We start from the raw sequence: 13008 nt of genomic DNA, 5'->3' as shown, positions 1-13008 counted from the left end.
GTAGTATTTGTGTGTGAGGACTGACTTGCAGAAAGGTATACTGAAAATTTTCTCCATATCAGATAATGTGTTAGTTGGTGGACACCCAACCCTCACCCCTACCTTGTGAGTTTATCTTGTTAAGTTTATTAAATTTGTACTGGGTACATATATAGATTTGAATGTTCTGATACCTTTTCTTAATTTATGTTTTAATTAATGTACACAAGTGTTGTCATGTTCACCTTAGCTGACAGAAGCAAGTCATTTTGGTGGAGGACAAATTAGAAATTGTGTGCATTGGTGTATTAGCATTATTTATATTATTGTAATGAAATACCTGGATTAGGAAACTTTACAAAGAAGTGATTTGTAGTAACATTTTTTAAGGTGTATTTATGTTATGTATGTTAGAACACAGTTGCTCTTTTCAGTTATACCAGAAGAGGGCATCAGATTTCATTACAGGTGGTTGTTAACTCCCATGTGGTTGCTAGGAATTGAACTCAGGACCTCTAGAACTGTCAGTGCACTTAACCATTTCTCCAGCCCCATATTCACAATTTTTATGTAGCTCAATCTATCTGCTGCTTATGTTTATGATGTTCTGAAAAGCAATGTGGTAATATTATGTCCTATATCATATGGCAAGACCCAGTTCTTGTCTTTTTATATATCCACTAAGATCTAATTATTAAATCCATGAGTGGTTGTCCTAAAAATGTTATGTTTTCTGGATCATTATCTGTAGGCTCCCCTCTCTGTACTATAGTAAGATTAGTCCTTGCTTTTCAAGTCTCACAGTGCAGAGTTCAGCACAGGAAAGCTAATAACTGTTCAAACCATATATACACCATGGTAATTGAAATACAATGCTTTAATACAATATTAAAAATACATTGGTGTGGAGAGGAATATATCAATTTTATCAAATTGTTCTGGTATATTTAGTGACTATGTCTATAGCTTAAAATCAAATCTTAACTTTATTCAAATATTTATCTGTAGAAATAACATATTAAGTCACATAAATTTAATTACTTATTTACTAGTGCCATGATATTTACTTGGCAACATTTGTCTTTGGACAAGTTAACAAATAATTGATGACATAATATTTTGGTTTATATCACTCTGTCCTTTTAAAATGAATCATTTTATTCATTTACATTTTTAATGATATTCTCCTCAGTTACCCCTACACAAACTCCTCATCCCATCCCCTTTTCCCCCCTCCAATTTGCCTCTATGATGGTGCTTCTCCACCCACTCACCCACTCTGCTCAGCTCTTTAGAATCTCCTTTCACTGGGGCATCAGTCCTCCACAGGACCAAAGGCCTTCCCTCCCACTGATGTCAGATAACACCATCCTCTGCTATATATGAATGTGGAGCAGTGGATCCCTTTGGTTGGTGGTTTAGTCTCTGGGAGTTCTGCATAGTCCAGTTAGTTTATTTTGTTCTTCCTATGTGGTTACAATCTCCTTTGGCTTCTTCAGTTTATCTTCAAGCTCTCCCAATGGGGTCTGTGGACTCAGTTCGATGGTTAAGTGTGGGTATCTGCATCTGTATTGGTCAGGTGCTGGTAAAACCACTCAGGGAACAGCAATACCAGGCTCCTGTTGGCAAGAGCTTCTCGCATAAGAAATAGCATCCTGTCTTCTTAGTACTAAGTAATGAATCTAAAGTATATTTTCTGGTCTCTCACATGTGTTTATGTAAAAGTAGGAATTGCAGTTTATTAAGGGTATGACTATAGACAAATGAAGGCTGTATTTTTAACTACATTCAAAATCATATAAAATTATTTTTTGAAAAGGGCTTCAGTTCATAATATTACTTGTTGTTATGAATAAATGGTTCTATAGACCATTTAACTTATAACCCAATAAATGATAAGTATTACTAAATGTAAATATTTCAAGGCAATACATTAAAATAAGCTCACTGCATTTATTTCTGTGTTTTGAACTCTACTGGTGTCTCTCTGATTCAAAAACTCTGAAACATCGTGTAAGGGTTTTTCTGGGTATAAAAAGAAAATAGACTACTATGCAGAAAGAAAAGAAAAGTAAAATTTTGTTGACATCTATAATTGTTTGTTTTCGTATATATGTCAATTTCTTTCCACAGTCTTGATTTTTAAATTATTTCTTTTATATTTTTAGGACTAAAGTTTAGTCATACCATTTACTCCTTTCCTTCAGCAAACCCTCAGATATTCCCTACCCTTATTGTTTTTCTAATTAATGTTTCTATTGTTATATTAATTATTCCTACACACATGTATTTCTAAACTCATAAATACAAGTAAAGTAAAAATGTCTTATGGGTAGAGGAGCACAAAGAGGACAGGCATTGAGGTTGAAGATAAATATGCCCAACATATGAAGGTTTTTAAATGAATTAAGATAAAAGTAAAGAAATTGATCATAGGATATAATACAGAATGCTACAATACTTCATAACTTAAAAACAAAAACCTCAGTGTCATGGTTGAGCATGAGGGTCATAGAAATGAATAACATCCCTAAGTCCAAAGCCAAATAATTACACGTATGCACTGTAATTAACAAAGTCACCCAGGCTCACAGGGGTGGGGTTCCTTCAAGTAAATATTAGATTTGAACAGAACAATGTGTCGACCATGAACAGTGTGATCTCAGCTTCTCAGTGATACCTTAGTAAGTTTCAGACAAGCAATAAATTAATTCAAGAGCTACTATGCAGTTAAATGAGTAAAGTTGGAGTTTCAGCTTACATTGTAACTGAGCTTGTTCTTGCCTTGAACTTCAATCTTCCTGATGTTACTTCCCAAGCCTAAGATTACAGGTGAGCAGTACATTCAGCATCTTTCTAACAATGAGGAATCCCTCTGGCAGGTTCAAAGAGAGCAAGCATTAGGACGAATGTCATTTCTAACCAATGGTGTGAGATGGGCCTCTCCCCTTCAGAAAAAGCAGAGATTAAAGGAAAAACACTATTCTGACAGAGTGTAATTGAGTCTTGAAATAGATAGAGAAATAAATAGATGGATGGATGGAGAGTGGGGGTGCTATGAAACTGAAAGCAGAGATAAAGTATATTATTAAAATACAGCCCAAAGATTTTAGCTTTTGCCAAGTATCATCCTACACAAAGGAGGTTCAGTGATTATTCAACTTGGGATCCATCTCAAGGGGAGGCTCCCAGGCCTGACACTCTTACTGATGCTAAGGTGGGATTACAATGGGGAACCAAACATGGTTTCCCTCCAAGGGGCCCAACAAGCAGCTGACCGAGCCAGATGCAGATACTTAAACCCAGCCAATAATCAGAAGCCTGGGACCTCTGTGGTTTAATTGGGGAAAGGCTGGAAGATATTGTGGAAGAGGGTAACTTCATAAAATGTCCAGCAGTCTCAATGAACCTGGATCCCTGAGATCTGTCAGACACTGAGTCACCAACCAGTGTCTAGCTAGCCCGAGGCCCCGACTCATATACAGCAGAGGACTGCATGGTCTGGACTCAGAGAGGGAAGAGGCATCTAACCCTGGAGTGCCTTGAGGCCCCTGAGACTGGGGAGGTCTAGTAGGGTGGGTACATCCTGTTGGAGACAGGGACGACTTATGGGTTGAGGAACTGTCGCAGGCCAGAATGGGAGAAGGATAAGGAATGATTAAAGATAACTTAAAAAATGACCATGAGTTATAAATCAGTCTCTGTCAGAGAATGACATCATCTGAAAAAAAAAAAAAAGCAAAATAACTTCCAAGAACATAATAAACTAATGGTGAACCTTCTACCATATCTCATGCTTTAACCCCATCCCAACACTGAAGTAGGTAAACCATAAAATAAATACAATTAATTTGTCAACACATAGAATTTGTTAACAGATAAGATAGAGCAGCAGTTCTACCCAAAATTGCATCTGAGGATCAGGTAGAGAAAACTACATTAGTTGCTTCACATGCCATTCACTATGCTCCATTTTACATATCACATTTAAAGAAAAAAAAAGATAGAAAAATAATGCCATTTTAAGATCTTTTTTATATATGTGCTAGTCTGTAAATTTTGTATGTAATAAGTAGACACATATACCCTGTATATATACACATATACAATATGATTCTATTCATATAAACAGATATACTTACAACCATAAACTCGGGGCTTCAAAGATGCTAGACAATTGCTCTATCAGTAAGACAGGTCATCTGTTATAAATGTTTACATACTTGTTCTACTATAACTGGAATTTATAGTCACTCACCCTTTCCATGTGATTCCAAGGGTTAAAATGTGAATGTAACAATTTGCTTAAAGAAATGAAAAGTTCAGATGAAGGGCAATTGCTAAAACAAATCCATTGTAAATTTTTAAAGAAGAAAAAGAACCCAAGGCAAAAACAAACAAACAAACAAACAAAGAATTGCCAAATTATTATTAAAAGAGCAATAAATACCTCATCTAATATACTCTTTGTTTATTGGTTTTCATCTTTTCCACTTTCTTCCAAAACCTCATAGTATGCTTTAATTTTTCTAGTTTTCCTAGTAATAATTCAATGAATAATATGGGGAATTTTAACTATATTCTTGATTTAAAAGTATAATTTAAGTAATGCCATATAATTTTTCAGATGTTTAATTAAGAAAATAAAAATTTTCATTTTATTTCAAAGTTATGATACACTTAATTAGGTATAAATATTATGCTAAATATTTTAGAGTCATGAGCTATAATACACAGGAAAATTATGTTTATCATTTATTCTCTAATTGAAAGTTAGAGATAATACATAGTTACTACATGGATAGGTGACTACATACACGTTACTTAGCAAGCTACATGAAATGTGGGTACAGATTCTCCTACAGATGGGTTTATGTTATGATTGTGAACACTTTTAAAAATATTTAGGTGTATATATACGTATATATAATATTGATACTTTATCAGTTTAATTGATATAATTAGTGATGTGTAGGTATTGACACTAAATATTTTTCTTTTTTCATCCTTTCATTCTTATTTTCTTCCTTTCTCTCTCCTTTTTTCTTTCTTTCTTTCTTTTTTCTTTTTTTTTTTTTTTTTTTTTTTTTTGGAAACTGTTTAGACAATAGTAGCAGAGAATAGAAATGCCATCTACTCAGGGTGTATAGCAAGATTTGTAAACAGGCACCTTCAGAAACAGTACTGCACATAATAAAATGAGTACAAGTGGTTCTGTTGCATTTTCTGGAGCTACATATAACACCTGCCACTTAGTTCTTAATTTCTATTCTTAAAGTCGTAATGATTTCAAGAATTGATTTTGTTGAACAGTTTGTTTATGGAAGCAGTGATGTCTGCCAAATTAAACCAGTTTTTGTGAAGAGTGCTCATTTATCATCCTTGGATTTCAACCAAACACATTTCAGTGATAATGACATAATGTAACTGCAAAACTTCAACTTGACTGGCATAAGGTTTAAGTAGAAATACTCAATTTCTGACTCTATCCATCTATCTATCTGTACCCATAAGCGTATCTTTTTAGGCATGTTGCCCAATTTTACATTCACTCATGATTGGGGTAGGGTATCTCCGTTTTGTCTGTACATTGCAGTCATTTGGGAAGTTAGGGAGGATGATAATATTTAGATTCTGTCCATAGAAATTTATATTTAATTGGTAATGGGCACTGAATCTCCTCCACATCTTTCTAATATCCTTGTGACTTGTAGAATTATTGTATTTCAAGAGTTGAGCAAGGACAATAGAAACATGAACTTTATAAATATTCTTTCAGAATTGACACATGAAAATATTAAGTACTGCCTTGAGCATGTTTTAAAATTATGATGGTTTTGTATAGGTTGCATTCTATAAATCAAAAATTTAAATTTTAGAAATGATAAAATTTTCTATATTTCTTCATCTATAAAGCTCAGGCTACCAATTTTTCTACTGTGTTTTAATGTTCTACACTACTGACATGAATGGTATAATATAAAATAAAACACAGTTGGCTTCTGGTAAATATTAAAAATCATGTCATAAAGAGGAAATAAAATTATGACATGTAGAATCTTCTTATTTCCATGATATATGTAATCATAGCTGCTTTCAACCAACCATATGATGTTATCCTGTTCAGCATTTGATGGTAGTTTCAACATACCAGTGCCAGTTATATTGTTCTATTCCAAGCTTAATGAAGACTACTGATCATTTTTACAGAAATATGTCAATCCTTCAAGCTTATGGAAATACTGCTACAGGTTGATAGGGAATGAATAAGGGAGTTTTAAGAAGCATAAAGCTTTTACATCAAGCCAGAGAGAAATCTTTCACTATGAACATATTAGGAATCAGGTGTGCTTTTTATTATAGACTTATGATGGTACCTCTACTATTAAATAAATTATTGTATTAGGCCAAGAAAATCAGAATACCAATATGTAGAGTAAGTTCAGCGACTGTTATAGAATATGAATAAAATATGATACATGATATGAGAGAAAGCCGTCAGCATAGGTGACAATTTCAGTTTGGATGGTAGAGGATTTTCTGGGAAGTCTTAGTTGAATTGCCACAAAGAGGAACATAAGACTATGATGCTCTAACATGTGTTAAACAGTGACGTGAACAATAGAATTCTGGGATGTGTGTTATCATGTAAAGGCTACAAAGAAAGAAGGCAAAGCTGTAGCTTGTGGGTTTGTAGAACAACTGCCCTATTGTTAAGTTAATTTATCTATAATTAAATTTAGGAGTCTATCTCTGATAATATCCAGTTTAAAATTACGATCCATACATCTTCCCTGACCACAGTGGTGAAGAGCATATGAAAGCAGATAGAAGACTCATGTTGTAGCACAGCCAATGATAAAAGAAGATTGAAGCATCACTTCCTAAATTGTGTGCTGAAGTCTCAACTCTGCCATACTCATTGGTTGTTTGGTGGGCTTAACGCCCCTGGTTCCTCATAAAGGTTGTTAAGGAATCCTTACCCTAATATTCTGTTGTCCAAACACATTGCATGACATTTTCTTGGCTTCAGAAAAAGTAAGTACAAAATAGTGATTAGCACCAAGCATAGTGATATGAATTTGAATTATGACAAAATTGCTATGTAAAGCAGCCTGTGTCTGTTGAAAATTTCATTGCAGAATTTAAATATAAAAACTTAGATCTTACTAAGAACACAGAAAACTCAGATGTGCAGTATAAAACAAGATAAGTAGGAAAACACTTCTGCAAACTATGGATAGAGTAAAGAAAATCATGAAGAATGACGTAATATTCTGGGGTCTGCATTGCAGAAAACTCATTTCATCCATTAAAGTGCCACAGAGAATATATCTCAATTGTAAAATACAATTTTAAAAACTGGGGATACTTATAAATGGTAATACATAATAAAGTCAAATGCTTTGGCTTAGGCACAGGAACAGGAAGGAATAGCTGCCAATAGAGAGGGCTTTTAACATCTCTTAGTTTTAACAGGAAAGACACTGGCCTAATAATATACCAAATCCTTATGTGTAATGTCATCTTTGTAAGCAAAAGAAAACTTCTTTGATGAACCTCCATTCTTAATACCTTGAGCACTAAGTACATTGTGATGATAGAAATGCTCGTCACATTGACTGAATTTTGTCCTAATCAGCTATTAAAAACAATGACTTTATTAAGTTCTTAGGCAAATGGGTTGAACTATAAAATATCATCCTGAGTGAGGTAATCGAGTTACAAAGAACACACATGGTATATATTCACTGATAAGCCTATACTAGCCCAAAAGCTTGGAATACCCAGGAAACTATTCACAGACCTTATGAAGCTCACAAAGAAAGAAGTCCAAAATATGAATGCTTCAGTCCTTCTTAGAAGGGAGAACAAAATACTCATGGGAGGAAATACAGAGACAAATAGTGAAGCAGGGATTGGAGAAAAGGTCACCCAGAGACTGCCTCACCTGGGGATCCATCCCATATGCATCCACCAAACCCAGTCACTATTGCTGATGCCAATAGGTGCTTACTGATAGGAGCCTGATATGGATGCCTCCTCAGTGGCTCTGCCAGAGCTGTACTGATACAGATGAGGATGATTGCCGCTAACCATCAGATATAGCACAGGGCTGTCCAATAAAACTGATAAGAAAAAAGATGTGCTTGTCACACTGATTGAATTTGGCTTCATCCTAGTGACACATCTCAAGTTTTGACTGTAAGGATGTCTTCAGTAATATCCAAAGAAATAGAGAAGACCCACCTAATAGTATATAGCATCATAGGCTCAATTCCAGACTGAATGAAAATTGAAAAGAAAAGGTGTGATTTGTTTTCCTGTCTTTATCTCATTCTGCTGCTGGACAATGGCTTGAATGGAAAATGTCTTTCTGAAGATCTCATTTGAGTGAAGTTTGTTCCCCACAAAAAAACATAACAACCCTATTCTGGGTATTTCTCTTTCAAAAATATGTTCAGACAAAAAGAGTAAGTTAAGCTATCACTAAAGTATGGTTAGAGAATTCAGATTCCTCACAAAATTGAAGATGACCCTGATATTTTTCCATTACAAGGAAGACAAGAGCACACCATTTGTTTCTTTCTCTCATTCCTACAAATCTGTGTTTGACCTTTAGTATTATTTACCTCATGTTGCTTGGACACTACATTTAGTTGAACCAAACTTAGCTATCGTGTCTCAATATCTCACATGTAAATTATACATTGATATTTTCTCATTTTCTTATTGTGTAAGAATTGAAATACAAAATAGATACATATTGATACAAGTAACGATATGCAATATTAAAAGATACATATGAGGGCTGGAGGCATGGCTCAGCAGTTAGGAACACTGACTGCTCTCCCAGAGGACTTGGGTTCAATTTCCAGGACCCAATGGCAGACCTGATTGTAACTCAAGCTCCAGGGGATCTGACTCCCTCACTTAGATACAACATGCAAAAAAAAAAAAAAAAAAAAAAAAAAAAACAGTGCACATAAAATAAAAATAAATCAATTTAAAATGCAAAATGATACGTATCATATGCCAGACATTATAACATCCAAGATGTATAATTTAAATAAATTCAGATTTGTAATGATAAGTGTCAATTTGCCCAGAATACTTCAGAGTTGTAGAAAAAGAAGAGGGTTCTTTAAAGTGGTATTGATTGATAATCAAAATGGAATTAATTCAATATTGAATAGATATACCATATTTAAATTTCTTATTTAATACATGCACAAAACCACCTAACGTCTCACTCTTCATGGCTACTGAGAGTTTTAGACCATAGAGTTAATCAAGGTTACTGGTGGCTTCATTTTCATGTATTATGTATAGAATGTTAACGGCTTTAAGATATTAATATTTTCATGCCTAAGATTGACATATAAAGATGTTTGCCTTAAGCCTTTTCTATAAGCATATATCTGCAATGGATTGTTGATAAGCTAATTATAACAAAAATCATAATATTTACTTCCATTTTAACATTTAATTTTATAATGGCTTTATTTAATTAATCATACTTATGATATTTTGTCTTGCTATTGATTAATTTTTTCTATCTTTTTTTCAAAATTTTCTAACAATCATGGAAGAACGCCAGACAACAATTTGAACGGTATAAAATTTAAAAGCATAAAGTGCTATTTTCAACATAAGTTATTGTTTACAAAATAAACCTATTACAAAAAAGCCCTGGGGAACATGCCAATTAGCTATTTTTAAATATAAAAATAAAATATAGATTCCACTTGAATACTGTATGTCAGTTGATGTGTTTTGGCCTGAAGAAATAAATTTTGTAGCACTATCCCCAGACGTTTGTACAATGTGAATGCTTTTGCTGAAGTCTCCAGAGCAGTGGTGGATAGGTACTCCACAGCAGTTATTGATTTCTCCTTCAGGACAGAGTGAAGCCATGAACTTGGTCAGTTAAAGTTTCTTGGGGGGAAAAAGGTACTTTTGGATTTTGTGACTCTCAAGTGGAATAGATGTCTGAGAGTTCCATAGAAAATGTGACATATGTCTGGAAAATTGGGTGTATGGTTCCTTCCCACTGACTCTCACTATCCTTTTGTCTGCTGAATAACTGACACCATTTCAAATACAGTTCTAATCCACAGGTTAGAAGCTATAAAATATTAACTGATTATAATTGTTAAAATTATATTCTTTATGTATACAAATGTAGAACTAAACTTTGATCTTTCACCTTTTTTTAAAGCTTCACAACAATACCTGGGCAGTTATCTTAATACCCTAATAATCCAGGTACCTTCCAGCCATGATCCCAATAATACTTCCAATTAAGCCATTCATGTTTCCGTTGAACCCTATGGGCTCTTTCCTTCACTCTTTTGGAATATATTGACAAGCCAAAGAACAAATGATGAGAATTGTTTACACAAACTCGAGAAAGAAGATTCTTGACATAAACATTACAGTGCTGTGTTCACATTGCAACATGATATGAGGGCAGAGAAATGGCATTTGAATAACACACGGATAACCTTACACAATGTGCCAAAACATTATGACTGAAATCCCCCTTTTTGGTTGCCTTTCTGTCTGCAGTCAGGCTACTTGGTAGTAGTCTGTGTCTGTAAGTTCCTGAATTTCAGTCAGAACTGCCCTCATGAACAACATTTGTGGAACAAGGAGACAGGAGATATGGTAAAAGTTACCTTTAAAAGAGCCAGAATGTGTCTCACTCTACAACTGGATCTGACTTGGGAATATTTGCACTGTAGAGTTGAAAGAGTAATGAGTCAGGAAAAACATTCTGTTAAGCATTATAAGGCAACTACTGATTCAAAACAATAAAGTCTGAGGTGAAGTTTGAGTAGATTTCTGTAGATATGGACAAGATATTCTGCATGAAACTCATCTAAGCAAAAATAGAAGAGGAAATGGCCGATATGGGCCAATGGAGATATATTTTTTCTCTCAGTCATACTAGATGGCTGACTGACCAGGTCAGACATGAGCATCAGTGAGTCTCATTCATGGAGCCACTATTACAAGTAACTAGAATTCTGAATTAAGTGATCAGACTGCCCAGTGCTTGGATGATTTGATGTACAACTTTAATGTCATGGGGTAGCCTCTAATTAAAGGCATAGTGCACATATAAATCATTACTTTGGGCTCTAGAATTTGGATAAATCTGTATATAGCATTTCAATAAAAACTGTATGCAGTGCTAAACTTTACTGAGAAAAATAAAATAGCATTGTTACAATTAACACAGTAACAGGTGAATATTTATACATTGTTGACATATCTCTACTCTATAAAAATTAATTCTTCCCATGTGATGTTAGGTTAATATTGTCATAAAAATACATTTAGTTCTGAGATGTCTCACCATGACTGGAATTTTGGTTTTTTGTTTGCTTGCTTGCTTCTTTTTGATAGTGTTTGATTGATATCTGATAAGCGTTGGGTTTGTTTTTCTTTCCATTTTGTTCATTTTCTCGCTCTTCTTTTTGATAGTTGTCAGATGAATTATTTCTGTTTGATACATTCTACTGTTCAGTTCTTTTTAGCATTTTGCCTTCATTCATTGAATTTTTACCTTCCAGATGACCAAAACTTGGACATATAAGTTTCTGTTTGAGAAAGAAGTATGAGAAACTAAGAGCAAAGAGAATATTTCTCAAATTTAATATGTAAACTTTATTCTTTTCATTCATCTGTTGAATTATTTGTATTTATTTAAGTTTAATGACATACCTTAAAAACATTTATTTTGAATTCTTTATCGAGCAGCTTTTATATATCCATTTTCTTTGGTTTTGTGTCTATAATATTTTATTTCCGTGAAAATCCATCTTTCTTGTTTGTACTTAATTTTCATTATTTTACTTTGATGTCTGTACATTTGAAGGAGTAGATATTTAGTCTCGTCTTCACAGATTTTTTTTGGAGTTAGCAAGAAAAAATGTATTATTCATATTAGAAATATTTGATTAATAAAGCCAATTGCATAAGAATTTGGTGATATATAACAGTATACTTGAGAGTTTTATCATACCCAATTTAATATCTTATATATTTTAACACAAGTCAAGAAATACTCAAAATTGTAAGTCATCAACTCTTTAAATTCTAAAATATATTTCTCAGATTTTTTAGCAGGTAATTACAGATTTTCTATTCTTTTTTTTTTACTTCTTTACGAATTTATTCATCAAGAATATAAAAACCTCCAGCAACCAGGCCACTAGGACTTCAGAAAAATCTCTCTCCTGTAGCATATTAGGTTCATGTTTTTAAACTGAGTATGCCATGGAAGGAAGGAATGTTGCAAAGAGAAGTATTTGCTCTATATTTGCTATTCTGGGCATATACCCCAGAGACACTGCAATATACAACAAAGATACATGCACACAATGTTCATAGCAGCTCTATTTATAATAGCCAAAAGCTGGAAAGAACCCAGATGTCCTTCAGTAGATATATGAATACAAAAATTATGGTACATTTACACAATGGAGTACTACTCAGCCATCAGAAACAATGACTTAACCAAATTCTTAAGAAAATGGTTGCATCTAGAGAATATCATCCTGAGTAACATAACCCAGTCACAAAAGAACAGACATAATATGCAGTCACTGATAGAGGGATGCTAACCCCAGAGGCTTGAACTGCCCCAGAAACAACTCACAGACTCTGTGAAGTTCAAGAGAAAAAGAAAACAAACAAAACAAAAAAACAAAAAAAACAAAAAAACAACGTCATGCTTAATTCTTACACACCAAGTAAACGTTGACTAATTCCGGGTTACATCCTGTTTCACATATACTTTTTGGTCATTGTAACTAGTAAGACCTTAATGCAGAGTATCAAACCTTAAAAAAAAAGAAAAAAAAAAAGCCAAGCACTGACACAATTGTATTTGTATACATTTATGCAAAAATGTTTAAAAATTAAAAAAATAAATCACATCTAAAATACCAGGAATGGAGGAAGGAAAAGAAGTATATCTCAAGCTAAAAAATATCTTCAACAAAGTAATAAAAGAAA

The sequence above is a fragment of the Micromys minutus genome, assembly GCF_963924665.1.
Source record: "Micromys minutus genome assembly, chromosome: 15".
In the NCBI taxonomy this organism is placed as follows: Eukaryota; Metazoa; Chordata; class Mammalia; order Rodentia; family Muridae; genus Micromys; species Micromys minutus.
Note: the sequence above shows the minus strand (reverse complement) of the source record.